We start from the raw sequence: 10,485 nt of genomic DNA, 5'->3' as shown, positions 1-10,485 counted from the left end.
GCTTTTACAAGCTCCAGATCCTTAAAAACCTCAAGCCACTACTCCACACACAGGATTTCCGTTTAGTCTTGCAGGCAACCATTTTCTCCAAATTAGACTACTGCAACGCCCTCCTGTTAGGCCTCCCATACTCTACCATCAAACCCTTGCAAACACTACAAAACGCCATGGTGAGAATCCTAACTAACACCCATAAGAGAGAACATATCACACCCATTCTTATCGATCTACATTGGCTGCCCATCCCTTTCCGCATTCAATATAAAACCCTGACCATACTTCACAACATTCTCTACAAAATCAACTCCACCTGGCTCAAGGAAATGCCTCACTTCCACTCTTCCTACCGCCCCGCAAGATCCACCCTTGCAGGCACACTACACACCCTCCCTCTAAAAATCGCGCACCTCTCCTCCACCAGAGAAAGAGCATTCACCATAGCAGGCCCTGCCCTCTGGAACTCCCTTCCCACACACCTCCGTCTCGAACCCTCCCTGCCCGCCTTCAAAAAAGGCATCAAGACCTGGCTATTCAGGCAGGCCTACCCTGAGACCAATCCCCCTTAGACACCTGCCCCCCCCAGCGTCTCCTCCTCCCCTGAAATAATCTGAACTCTCCCCTGGATGTAATTTTATGTTAGCATGCTATCAAAAAGAATGTTGTTGTATCCAATAATCTGCTGTAAAGAAGTTCTTCTAATCAGTTATGGTTTCTCCTTTCTACCTTCTTTGCTGCTCTCTCCTCTTCTTCTCTCTGTCTATCCCACTATCCCCCCGCTCCCTCTCTTGCCTGCTCCCTCCCCCGCTCCCTGTTTTTTGTAATTTCCTCCTTTCGCAAGTTTATTGTGAACCGGCGTGATGTACCCCACGAACACCGGTATATTAAAAGCTGTTAAATAAATAAATAAATAAATTAGACACTATCACCCCTAGGTCTTTCTCCTGCTTCGTGCACATCAGCACTTCACCCCCATCGAATACAGTTCATTCGGATTTCCACTCCCCATATGCATGACTCTGCACTTCTTGGCATTGAATCTCAGCTGCCATATCTTCGACCACTCTTCCAGTTTCCTTAAATCCCGTCTCATTCTCTCCACTCCTTCCGGGGTGTCCACTCTGTTGCAGATCTTAGTGTCATCCGCAAAAAGACAAACCTTACCTTCTATCCCGTCCATAATATCGCTCACAAAGATATTGAACAGGACCGGTCCCAACACGGATCCTTTTAATCTTTCTCTTTCTCCCCATGAACTTGGGGAAGATTAAAAAAAAAGAAAAAGTTCACCAACTATCCAATTCCCAGATCAACTTTCCACCGGTCCTCTGGTCTTCTCCGGACTAAGCCAGACAAAGACGCACGCCCTTCGGACGCGCGGCTTAGGCACGTGCTGGTGGCGGCAATGTGCTGCTTGCCCCTCGATTTTATGCGGCAGGCGCTCGCCGATGACGTCACCCAGGTCCCGCCCCTCACGCGGGGCTTTCATCTGCTTTCAAAGAGGTGGTATAGAGATGAAAACAGTCCTACCAGGTGATTTGGGTTCTCTGGGTGCCCTTCTCTCCTTTTCTCAGGTTCCCCAGGTCCTCAGTGTCTGCCGATTACAGGGGCTTCTTATGTGATAACTGTATTGGCCTAAATAGTACTGTTACGTTTTGAGTGTGTGGTCAATAAAAAAATTTACATTAAAAAAAAAAAAAAAAGCAGATAGCATCTTGATGCAGGATTCCCGTGGTCATGGTGACCGGTCCAGTTATATGCGAGATTCTGTCCAGTAGAAGTTGCCCGGAGACTGAGGAAATGGTAAGGGACGTTTTGAGTGGCTCCGCAGGAATCTTGTTGTTACATTTGGTACTAGTGTGAACCCCTGGGCCGAGGTGAGAGGTGTCTCTGCCCACATGGAGGAGTCCTGTGAGCCTCACCACTGGTAGGCGCAGTCTCAGCAATATCAGACACAGCTGTAGAATAGAGTCTTTATTGATAGCAGAGAAAGGCATAACCCATGGAGCGGGAGGTGCAGAAAGTAAAGTTCAGAGCAGAGGGATATACCCCAAAGATGATGCCTTAGATTTATTTATTTATTTATTTAACAGCTTTTAATATACCGGTGTTCGTGCAAGCACATCACGCCGGTTCACAATAAACTTGAGAAAGGAGGAAATTACAAAAAACAGGGAGTGGGGGATGGAGATGGAGGAGGTGAAAGGAGGAAAGCCAGCAGCTGAGAAGGTAGAGGAACGTAGCAGAGTTTACATGAGGTAGATTAACGGGGTTAAACATAGTCGATTAATTACAGTAGTTAATGAGGATATATAGATTATATAGAGGATAAATATGGAAGCTTAATTACAACAGTTATGGCAGGTTATACAGATAACTTATTTATCTAGATTTATTTACTTATTTAGATGTGACGATCCGGTAGTGGCCCATGGAGTGGGGTATGCCGGAGATGAGAAGGCTGTCCGAGGTGCAGGAACCCTGACGAGGTTCTTGTAGGCAGGGTATACCGGAGTGGTTCCTTCAGGGAAGAAGTGGTAGTGGCCCGAGGCATGGGGTATGCCGCAGAGAATCCCACAATGAGGCTAGACAGTAGAAGTCCGTAGAATTAGGTACTCCTAGGAGGTAGTTCCAGGAGAAGTCCCGGGGAGTGGGATTGATAGCAGTCCAAGGCAGAAGGTCCTCCAAGGAGCGGATAACCAGAGACAAGATAGAGCCCCCGAGGAGCGGGTACCCAGAGTGTCTCACGCCAGCATAGAAACTGGAACCGGAAGTCCAAGGAGTAGAATTCAGCAGGAGGGAACTCCTTGCTAACTCGTAGAAGTGTAGGGTCAGCTAGTTTAAGTACCGGAGGTGGGTGATGTCATCCAGAGGAGACGCCCCCGAGGTTCCCGCCATGATGTGTACAAGAGTGGCCCATGTGCGCATGCCTAAGTGATTCCTGGAGCAAGATAGCAGTCGGCAGTGCCCACGCCATCCCGGGAATGCCAGGCTGGTTGGCGGAGGTCGCCAATTGTCCAAAGGATGATAATGCAGCAAAGAAAGAGGTGAGCATTAATGGTCGCAGCTGTCTGCGATCGACAGGCGTAACACTGGTAGTAATGGATTAATCGTTCCTCGATGAAATTCCCGGTTGCCCCAGTATCCAAAAAGGCCTGCAGGTGAATGGGGCCTTTGCAGGTGGAGACAGTCATGGGAACCAGTATCTGCGGAGAGGAAATCGCGTGACCTAGGGAGGCCTCTCCCACCAATCCTAGGTCCGAGAGCTTCCTGGCTTTTGAGGACAGTACTTAACATAATGACTGGTGCCTGCCCAGTAGAGGCATAAATTTGTGCTGTCGTCGTCTTTTTCGTTCCTCTGGAGAGATCCTGAATTGGTTGATCTGCATGGGTTCTTCTACGGAGGTAGATACTTCTTGTGTTCTGGAAGGAATGAAGGGACACTGAAATGATGTTGCCAATCGGAACGGATGGTTAGCAGCTATCCTTTCTCATGAATATTCCTGAAATTGAAGTTCTAGGAGAATGGCTAGGTGGATAAGATCCTCAAAGGAGTCCGGTGGATCTCTAGTAGCCAATTAATCCTTTATGGGGTCTGAAAGTCCTTGATGAAAAATGGCAATAAGGCTCTCCTCTGCCCAACGTAGTTCAGCAGCCAGGGTGCGGAACTGAACCGCATATTCGCCTATGGAGTGGGGTCCCTGGCGGATTTGGAGCAAGTCAGAGGCCGCAGGGGCCAACCATCCTGGTTCATCGAACACCAAACGAAAATCCTTGAGGAAGTGGTCCAAATTATTCAGTAGTGAGTCATCTCGCTACCATATCGAGGAAGCCTATTCCAATGCTGGCCCTTCTAAGAGAGAGAGGATGAAGGTAACTTTGGTTTTATCAGAGGGAAATAGAGGGGCTTGTAATGAGAAGTGCATTTTGCATTGATTTATGAACCCACGGCAGAGCTTTGGATCTCCATTGAAGTGGGGAGGAGGAGGAAACCGCAGCACAGAACTAGGTGGTGCGGGAGTGGGTGGTTCCGGAGAGGCAGCTATCACCAATGCATCCATCCAAGCAGCTAACCTTTCTAAGACTCCAGTTACTTAATTCAGCACTCACTGTTGCTGTTGAACCCATGAAGTTAGTCCTGGAATGGCCTGCAAGGCTATCAAATCTACTGGGACCAAGGCATCGGCTATCTGTTATGTTTATGTGAACCCAATGATAGAAAGACAGCCTTATCTGATAAGCCCAAGCCAAGTTCGGATGCCGGCGAGGAGGGTAAGGATGCCAATCCAGCCCAAGTCACAGGTAGGCAACAAGCAATGTAAATCCAAAGTCCAGTCCGGGTCAAAGTTAGGCAGCAGGCAAGAGGAGTCCAAGGCAATCCGGGTCATAGGCAGCAAGCAAGAGAAGTCCAAAGTCCAGTGCAGTTCAAAGGCAAGCAGCAAGCAAGAAGAATCCAATGCAATCTGGGTCGTAGGCAAAGGCAAATCCAGCAGAGAGCACCAGGACAAGCGAGCCTGTAGCCGAGGCAAAGTTTGTGTCTGGAGGCTGGGTTTAAATAGCCCGTTTCCCGCGCTAGCACGGGGACTGTCGGGAGGCGTGCCGACATGCTGAGGGGGGCAGAACCAAGGTGCCGCGCGGGTCAGCCAGTGTCAAGCGACCGTGACGTCGCTGCTGCTTCATGCTGCTCCGGTGTTTTGCAGGGTAAGCCCGATTTGCAGTGATAACATTAATGAGCATCAATTCTGATTTTGCAATAATATTCTTGGTCTCTGCCTCACAATATTGGTGGAATATCTTCAATGCATTGAATACTGATGGTGCGTCTTTAAGCAGTAATGTATCTTCAGCATTCTAGTATATAGTGCTTTCTCAATCTTCATTGGGAATAGGCACCCATCTCACATTTGTCAAGGAACTTATCAAAATAGCCAGGCGTTTTAGTATTAATGCGTAGATCATGGTAGAAAGAGGGCATCCTTGTCTTACTGAGCTAACTGGCCATTAATCTTCAGTGTGCCACAGATGGCTTTATATATGATTTGAATCCACTTTAACAATGTTGTGCCAAAATTAAACTTTTTCAGAATTTAAATTATGTACTGGTGCGGAACCCGATCGAAAGCTTTTTCTTGATCACCCATGCTATAATTACACGATGTTGGGTTCCATATTAGGTGCTACAACCCAAGAAAGAGATCTAGGTGTCATAGTGGATAACACATTGAAATCGTCGGTTCAGTGTGCTGCGGCAGTCAAAAAAGCAAACAATGTTGGGAATTATAAGAAAAGGAATGATGAATAAAACGGAAAATGTCATAATGCCTCCGTATCGCTCCATGGTGAGACCGCACCTTGAATACTGTGTACAATTCTGGTCGCCGCATCTCAAAAAAGATATAATTGCGATGGAGAAGGTACAGAGAAGGGCTACCAAAATGATAAGGGGAATGGAACAACTCCCCTATGAGGAAAGACTAAAGAGGTTAGGACTTTTCAGCTTGGAGAAGAGACGACTGAGGGGGGATATGATAGAGGTGTTTAAAATCATGAGAGGTCTAGAACGGGTAGATGTGAATCGGTTATTTACTCTTTCGGATAGTAGAAAGACTAGGGGACACTCCATGAAGTTAGCATGGGGCACATTTAAAACTAATCGGAGAAAGTTCTTTTTTACTCAACGCACAATTAAACTCTGGAATTTGTTGCCAGAGAATGTGGTTCGTGCAGTTAGTATAGCTGTGTTTAAAAAAGGATTGGATAAGTTCTTGGAGGAGAAGTCCATTACCTGCTATTAAGTTCACTTAGAGAATAGCCACTGCCATTAGCAATGGTTACATGGAATAGACTTAGTTTTTGGGTACTTGCCAGGTTCTTATGGCCTGGATTGGCCACTGTTGGAAACAGGATGCTGGGCTTGATGGACCCTTGGCCTGACCCAGTATGGCATTTTCTTATGTTCTTATGTTCTTATCAATTTTTAGAACGTATTCCTCATATAGTCTATAGTATGAAGAACGGACAGCACACAGTCTGCTATATCTCGCCCAGGGATGACATAAAACTGAGTGGACGTAACAATCTCTGAGATTACTCCTTTAAGACGATTGGCTAATCCTTTAAGACGATTGCTAATACTTTATAGTCCACATTTAAAAGGGTAATAGGTCTCCAATTACCTATGTCAGTTTTATCCCCACTTTTCTTGTAGCTGATGGAGATAATTTCCATGTTTCCTTGAAAGCGTCAGACTTGCATTATTGTAGGTGTAACTAAATACTTAGAACAAAATAGGTGCCAGCTAATCCTGGAATCCATCTAAAGCAGAACTTTTTCCAACGTTCAGATTGTAGACTGTTTTCTTGATTTCCTTTAAGGAGATTTTGGTGTCATATCACACTTTTGTGTTTCACCAGTTTTATTCTCAAGATGCCATGCAGCGCAGTACTTTTGACTTAGTCATTTTCAAATCTTTTTTTGTAGAACTCTAATGATAGATTTCATTTCCACCTCATTGCTTCTACATGTCTTATCGCGTCCACGAATCATTTTTATCTCTTTGGCACTTTTCTATAAATCTCCAGAGCCTTTACGTGCTTAAAGTCTCCCTCTCTGACTGCAGTGGGCCTTGCTTTTGCTCTTAACATTGCTCCAGCTGCCTCTTCTTATTCTCCAGCTTCTCTAGCTGATCCTTGAGCTGAACCTTACTTCCCTAGACAACATAGCCTGTGTATTCAATAGGTGGAAATATCTTATAACTTGCTCTTCATGCCGAATTTTATTCCAAGCTTTCCTCTTCAAATAGTAGATATTAAAGAGCTTGGCATATTTAAGATTGTCTCACCATATATCTGGTTCAGTATCATAAAAAGAGCACTTTGGGCATTTTCAACCACATTTTCAATGCCCTCACAATGCGCAGCATCCTCCAGAATCTGATTATTCAGAATCCAACACTCTGTACCCCTTACCGGAGTATAATTGGTGTAAGTCATACGAAAAATACAATGGTTGGTGAAGCTGCAGTCTCTATAATGTGGCTGGCAGATAGCTGACTTCAAGTTCCAGCTCACAAGACAATAATCAATCCTTGTCTGCTTTAAATTGGCCTGGATGATTTGCTTCCTGGAATAAGTTAACTGACCTGGATTTTGTTCTCACCATATATCATGTAAACTGCTTCCACATCAAGTCCAGCAGCACTTTGCGTGATGCGTCATATTTACGAAAACTGCAGTTCTGAGCCACATCATCTCTATATAAGAACATGCCATTCTGGGTCAGACCAAGGGTCCATCAAGCCCAGCATTCTGTTTCCAACAGTGGCCAATCCAGGCCATAAGAACCTGGCAAGTACCCAAAAACTAAGTCTATTCCACGCTACTGTTGCTAGTAATAGCAGTGGCTGTTTTCTAAGTCAACTTAATTAATAGCAGGTAATGGACTTCTCCTTCAAGAACTTATCCAATCCTTTTTTAAACACAGCTACACTAACTGCACTAATCACATCCTCTGGCAACAAATTCCAGAGCTTTATTGTGCATTAAGTGAAAAAGAACTTTCTCCGATTAGTTTTAAATGTGCCACATGCTAACTTCATGGAGTGCCCCCTAGTCCTTCTATTATCCGAAAGAGTAAATAACCAATTCATATCTACCCATTCTAGACCTCTCATGATTTTAAACACCTCTATCATATCCCCCTCAGCTGTCTCTTCTCCAAGCTGAACAGTCCTAACCTCTTCTGCCTTTCCTCATAGGGGAGCTGTTCCATTCCCTTTATCATTTTGGTTGCCCTTCTCTGTACCTTCTCCATCGCAATTATATCTTTTTTGAGATGCGGCGACCAGAACTGTACACAGTATTCAAGGTGCGGTCTCACCATGGAGCGATATAGAGGCATTATGACATTTTCTGTTTTATTCACCATTCCCTTTCTAATAATTCCCAACATTCTGTTTGCTTTTTTGACTGCCGCAGCACACTGAACAGACTATTTCAAAGTATTATCCACTATGACGCCTAGATCTTTCTTGGGTGGTAGCTCCTAATATGGAACCTAACATCGTGTTACTACAGCAAGGGTTATTTTTCCCTATATTTTATTTATTTATTTAATAATTTTTATATACCGATTTTTCATGTGAGCATATCAAATCTGTTTACAGTAGCTAAATATTCATTTAATAATATTTGCATTTCCAAAAGAAGAAAGGAAGTAGATACATAGTTTCATAATGTAAATAACTAAAATAGTAAACTTAAAATAGTAAGCTAAATAATCATAAAATTTAAACAATTAGAGATAATAAAATAAAAAATAATATACATTACCTTGGTATAAAATCAGTAGTTTGAAATCATTATGTTAACAGCTCTTGGAAGGCTTGTTTGAATAGCCACATTTTAATGCCCTTTTTAAATATTTTAATGTCTGCTTCCAATCATAATTCTTATGGTATAGAGTTCCATCGTTGGGGTCCAGCAATAGAGAGAGTTCTTTCTCTTACATTATTTAGATGTGCAATTTTAGGGGAAGGAATTGGCAACATCCCTGTTCCGGTTGATCTAGTAATTCTTGTAGGGATATGGGAAATGAAGTGATGAAGTTAACAATTCAATTTTTTCATTGTAGAGCGTTTTATGAATAAGGGACAGGATTTTATGCTGAGCTCTGTATTTAATCGTCAACCAGTGAAGTTCCTTCAATATTGGGGGATATGCTCAGATCTTCTAGTTTCTGTCAAAAGTCTAGCCGCACAGTTCTTTTTAACATATGTAAGATTGTGTAAAAGAGTTCCTTAAATTGGAGATCTTTTCTTCATAGAAAGTAAGAAAAGAATTAGAGTTAGGTAAGTCATCGTAAATCAGCTTCTGAAGTTTGTCATCTCCTAACAGTGAGTTAACTAATTTAAAAATAATTTTGGGATCATGGTAAGCTTCAATAATGATTTTCGAATAGAAATTCTTTTTGGCTAATGCAACCTTTTTGAAGTATTCGCCCCAAGTGGATTTCCACAATTAATCATTGGCTGAGTTAGTTTTCTTCTAACGTTATTCAAAATGATAGCATCTGTTGGGGGGTGGGTGGGTCTAAGAGCCCAATGGTCTGTACATATATATTTTTTAATCCATTTCAAGAATGTTGCACCAAAATTAAACTTCTTTAAAGTTTCAAATATGTATTGATGTAATACCTGGTCGAAAGCTTTTTTCTGATCGACCTTTAGAACATATCTTTCTTTATGTAGTCTATAGTGCTGAGTATGGCCAGACCACAATTGGCTATATTGTGCCTTGGTTTGGCATAAAACTGAGTGGTTGAAACTGAGTCAATTTGCCAGTAGCTTTGCCAACATATTGTAGTCTACATTTAAAAGGGTAATAGGTCTCCAATTACTTATTTCTGTTTTATTCCAACTTTTCATGTAGCTGAGGGAGATAATGCCACGTTTCCTTGAGGGTGTCAGACTTGCATTGTTGTAGGTGTAACTAAATACTTTGAAGAAAATAGGTGCCAGCTGATCCCGGAATCGCTGTTAAAATTTTGCCGTAATACCATCTGAACCAAGGCTTTTCCCAACTCTCAGCTTGCAGATTGCATTCTTGATTTCTTTTATGGAGACCATGTTTTTTGTGTTTAGTCAGTTTTATTCGGTATCGTTGTTGTCATGATGCCTCGCATCGCACTACTTTTGACTTGCTCGTGATGAAATCATTTTTGTAGTACTCCGTAATGATAGATTGAATTTCCACTTCATTGCTTGTACATGTCTTATCTGGTCGGAAAATCATTTTATCTGTTTGGCAATTTGTCTATAGCTCTCCAGAGCCTTAAAGTTGCCCCCCTCCTACTGCAGTGTCCTTGCTTTGTCTCTTAACTTTGTTTATGCTGCCTTCTTCTTATCCATCTTCTCTAGTTGCTCCTTAAGCTGGAAGATTTCATTTAAGTTTGCTTCCCGAGACATTGCAGCCTGTGGAAATAATAGGTGCAACTCACTCCTAACTTGCTGTTCATGCTGAAACTTACTTTAAGACCTCCTTTCCAAAGAGTAGATACTAAAGCATTTGACGGTATATTTAAGATTGTCCCTCCATATATCCGTTTCTGTATCATACAAAGGACACCTTTTGGCATTTTCAATGCCCTCACAATATGTGACTTTCTCCAGAATCTGATTATTCAGGATCCAAACCTCTTACCCGCCCCCCCCCCCCACCCCACCCCTTAACAGAGTATTGTCCCGAGGTGCTGGCCGGAGAGGATCCCCAGTTCCCTCTGTTTGCAGGTTGAGCTTCCCTGGATAGTTCCACACTGCAGGATTCCCTGCACCACGATGAGGTTCTTGGTTCTGGAGTGGCCTCTGGGTATGTCCACACATCAAGTCCAGCTCTTCTGTAATGTCCAGCACAGCAGTCCAGCCTCAGCTCAGCTCTGAAGCAAAGAAACAACAAAAAGAAGCCTGCAGCCAAGTCACAATAATGGTGCACA

This window comes from Rhinatrema bivittatum, chromosome 1 (genome assembly GCF_901001135.1).
Source record: "Rhinatrema bivittatum chromosome 1, aRhiBiv1.1, whole genome shotgun sequence".
Classification (NCBI taxonomy): domain Eukaryota; kingdom Metazoa; phylum Chordata; class Amphibia; order Gymnophiona; family Rhinatrematidae; genus Rhinatrema; species Rhinatrema bivittatum.
The sequence above is the reverse complement of the archived record's forward strand: the minus strand, read 5'-3'. Positions refer to the sequence as shown.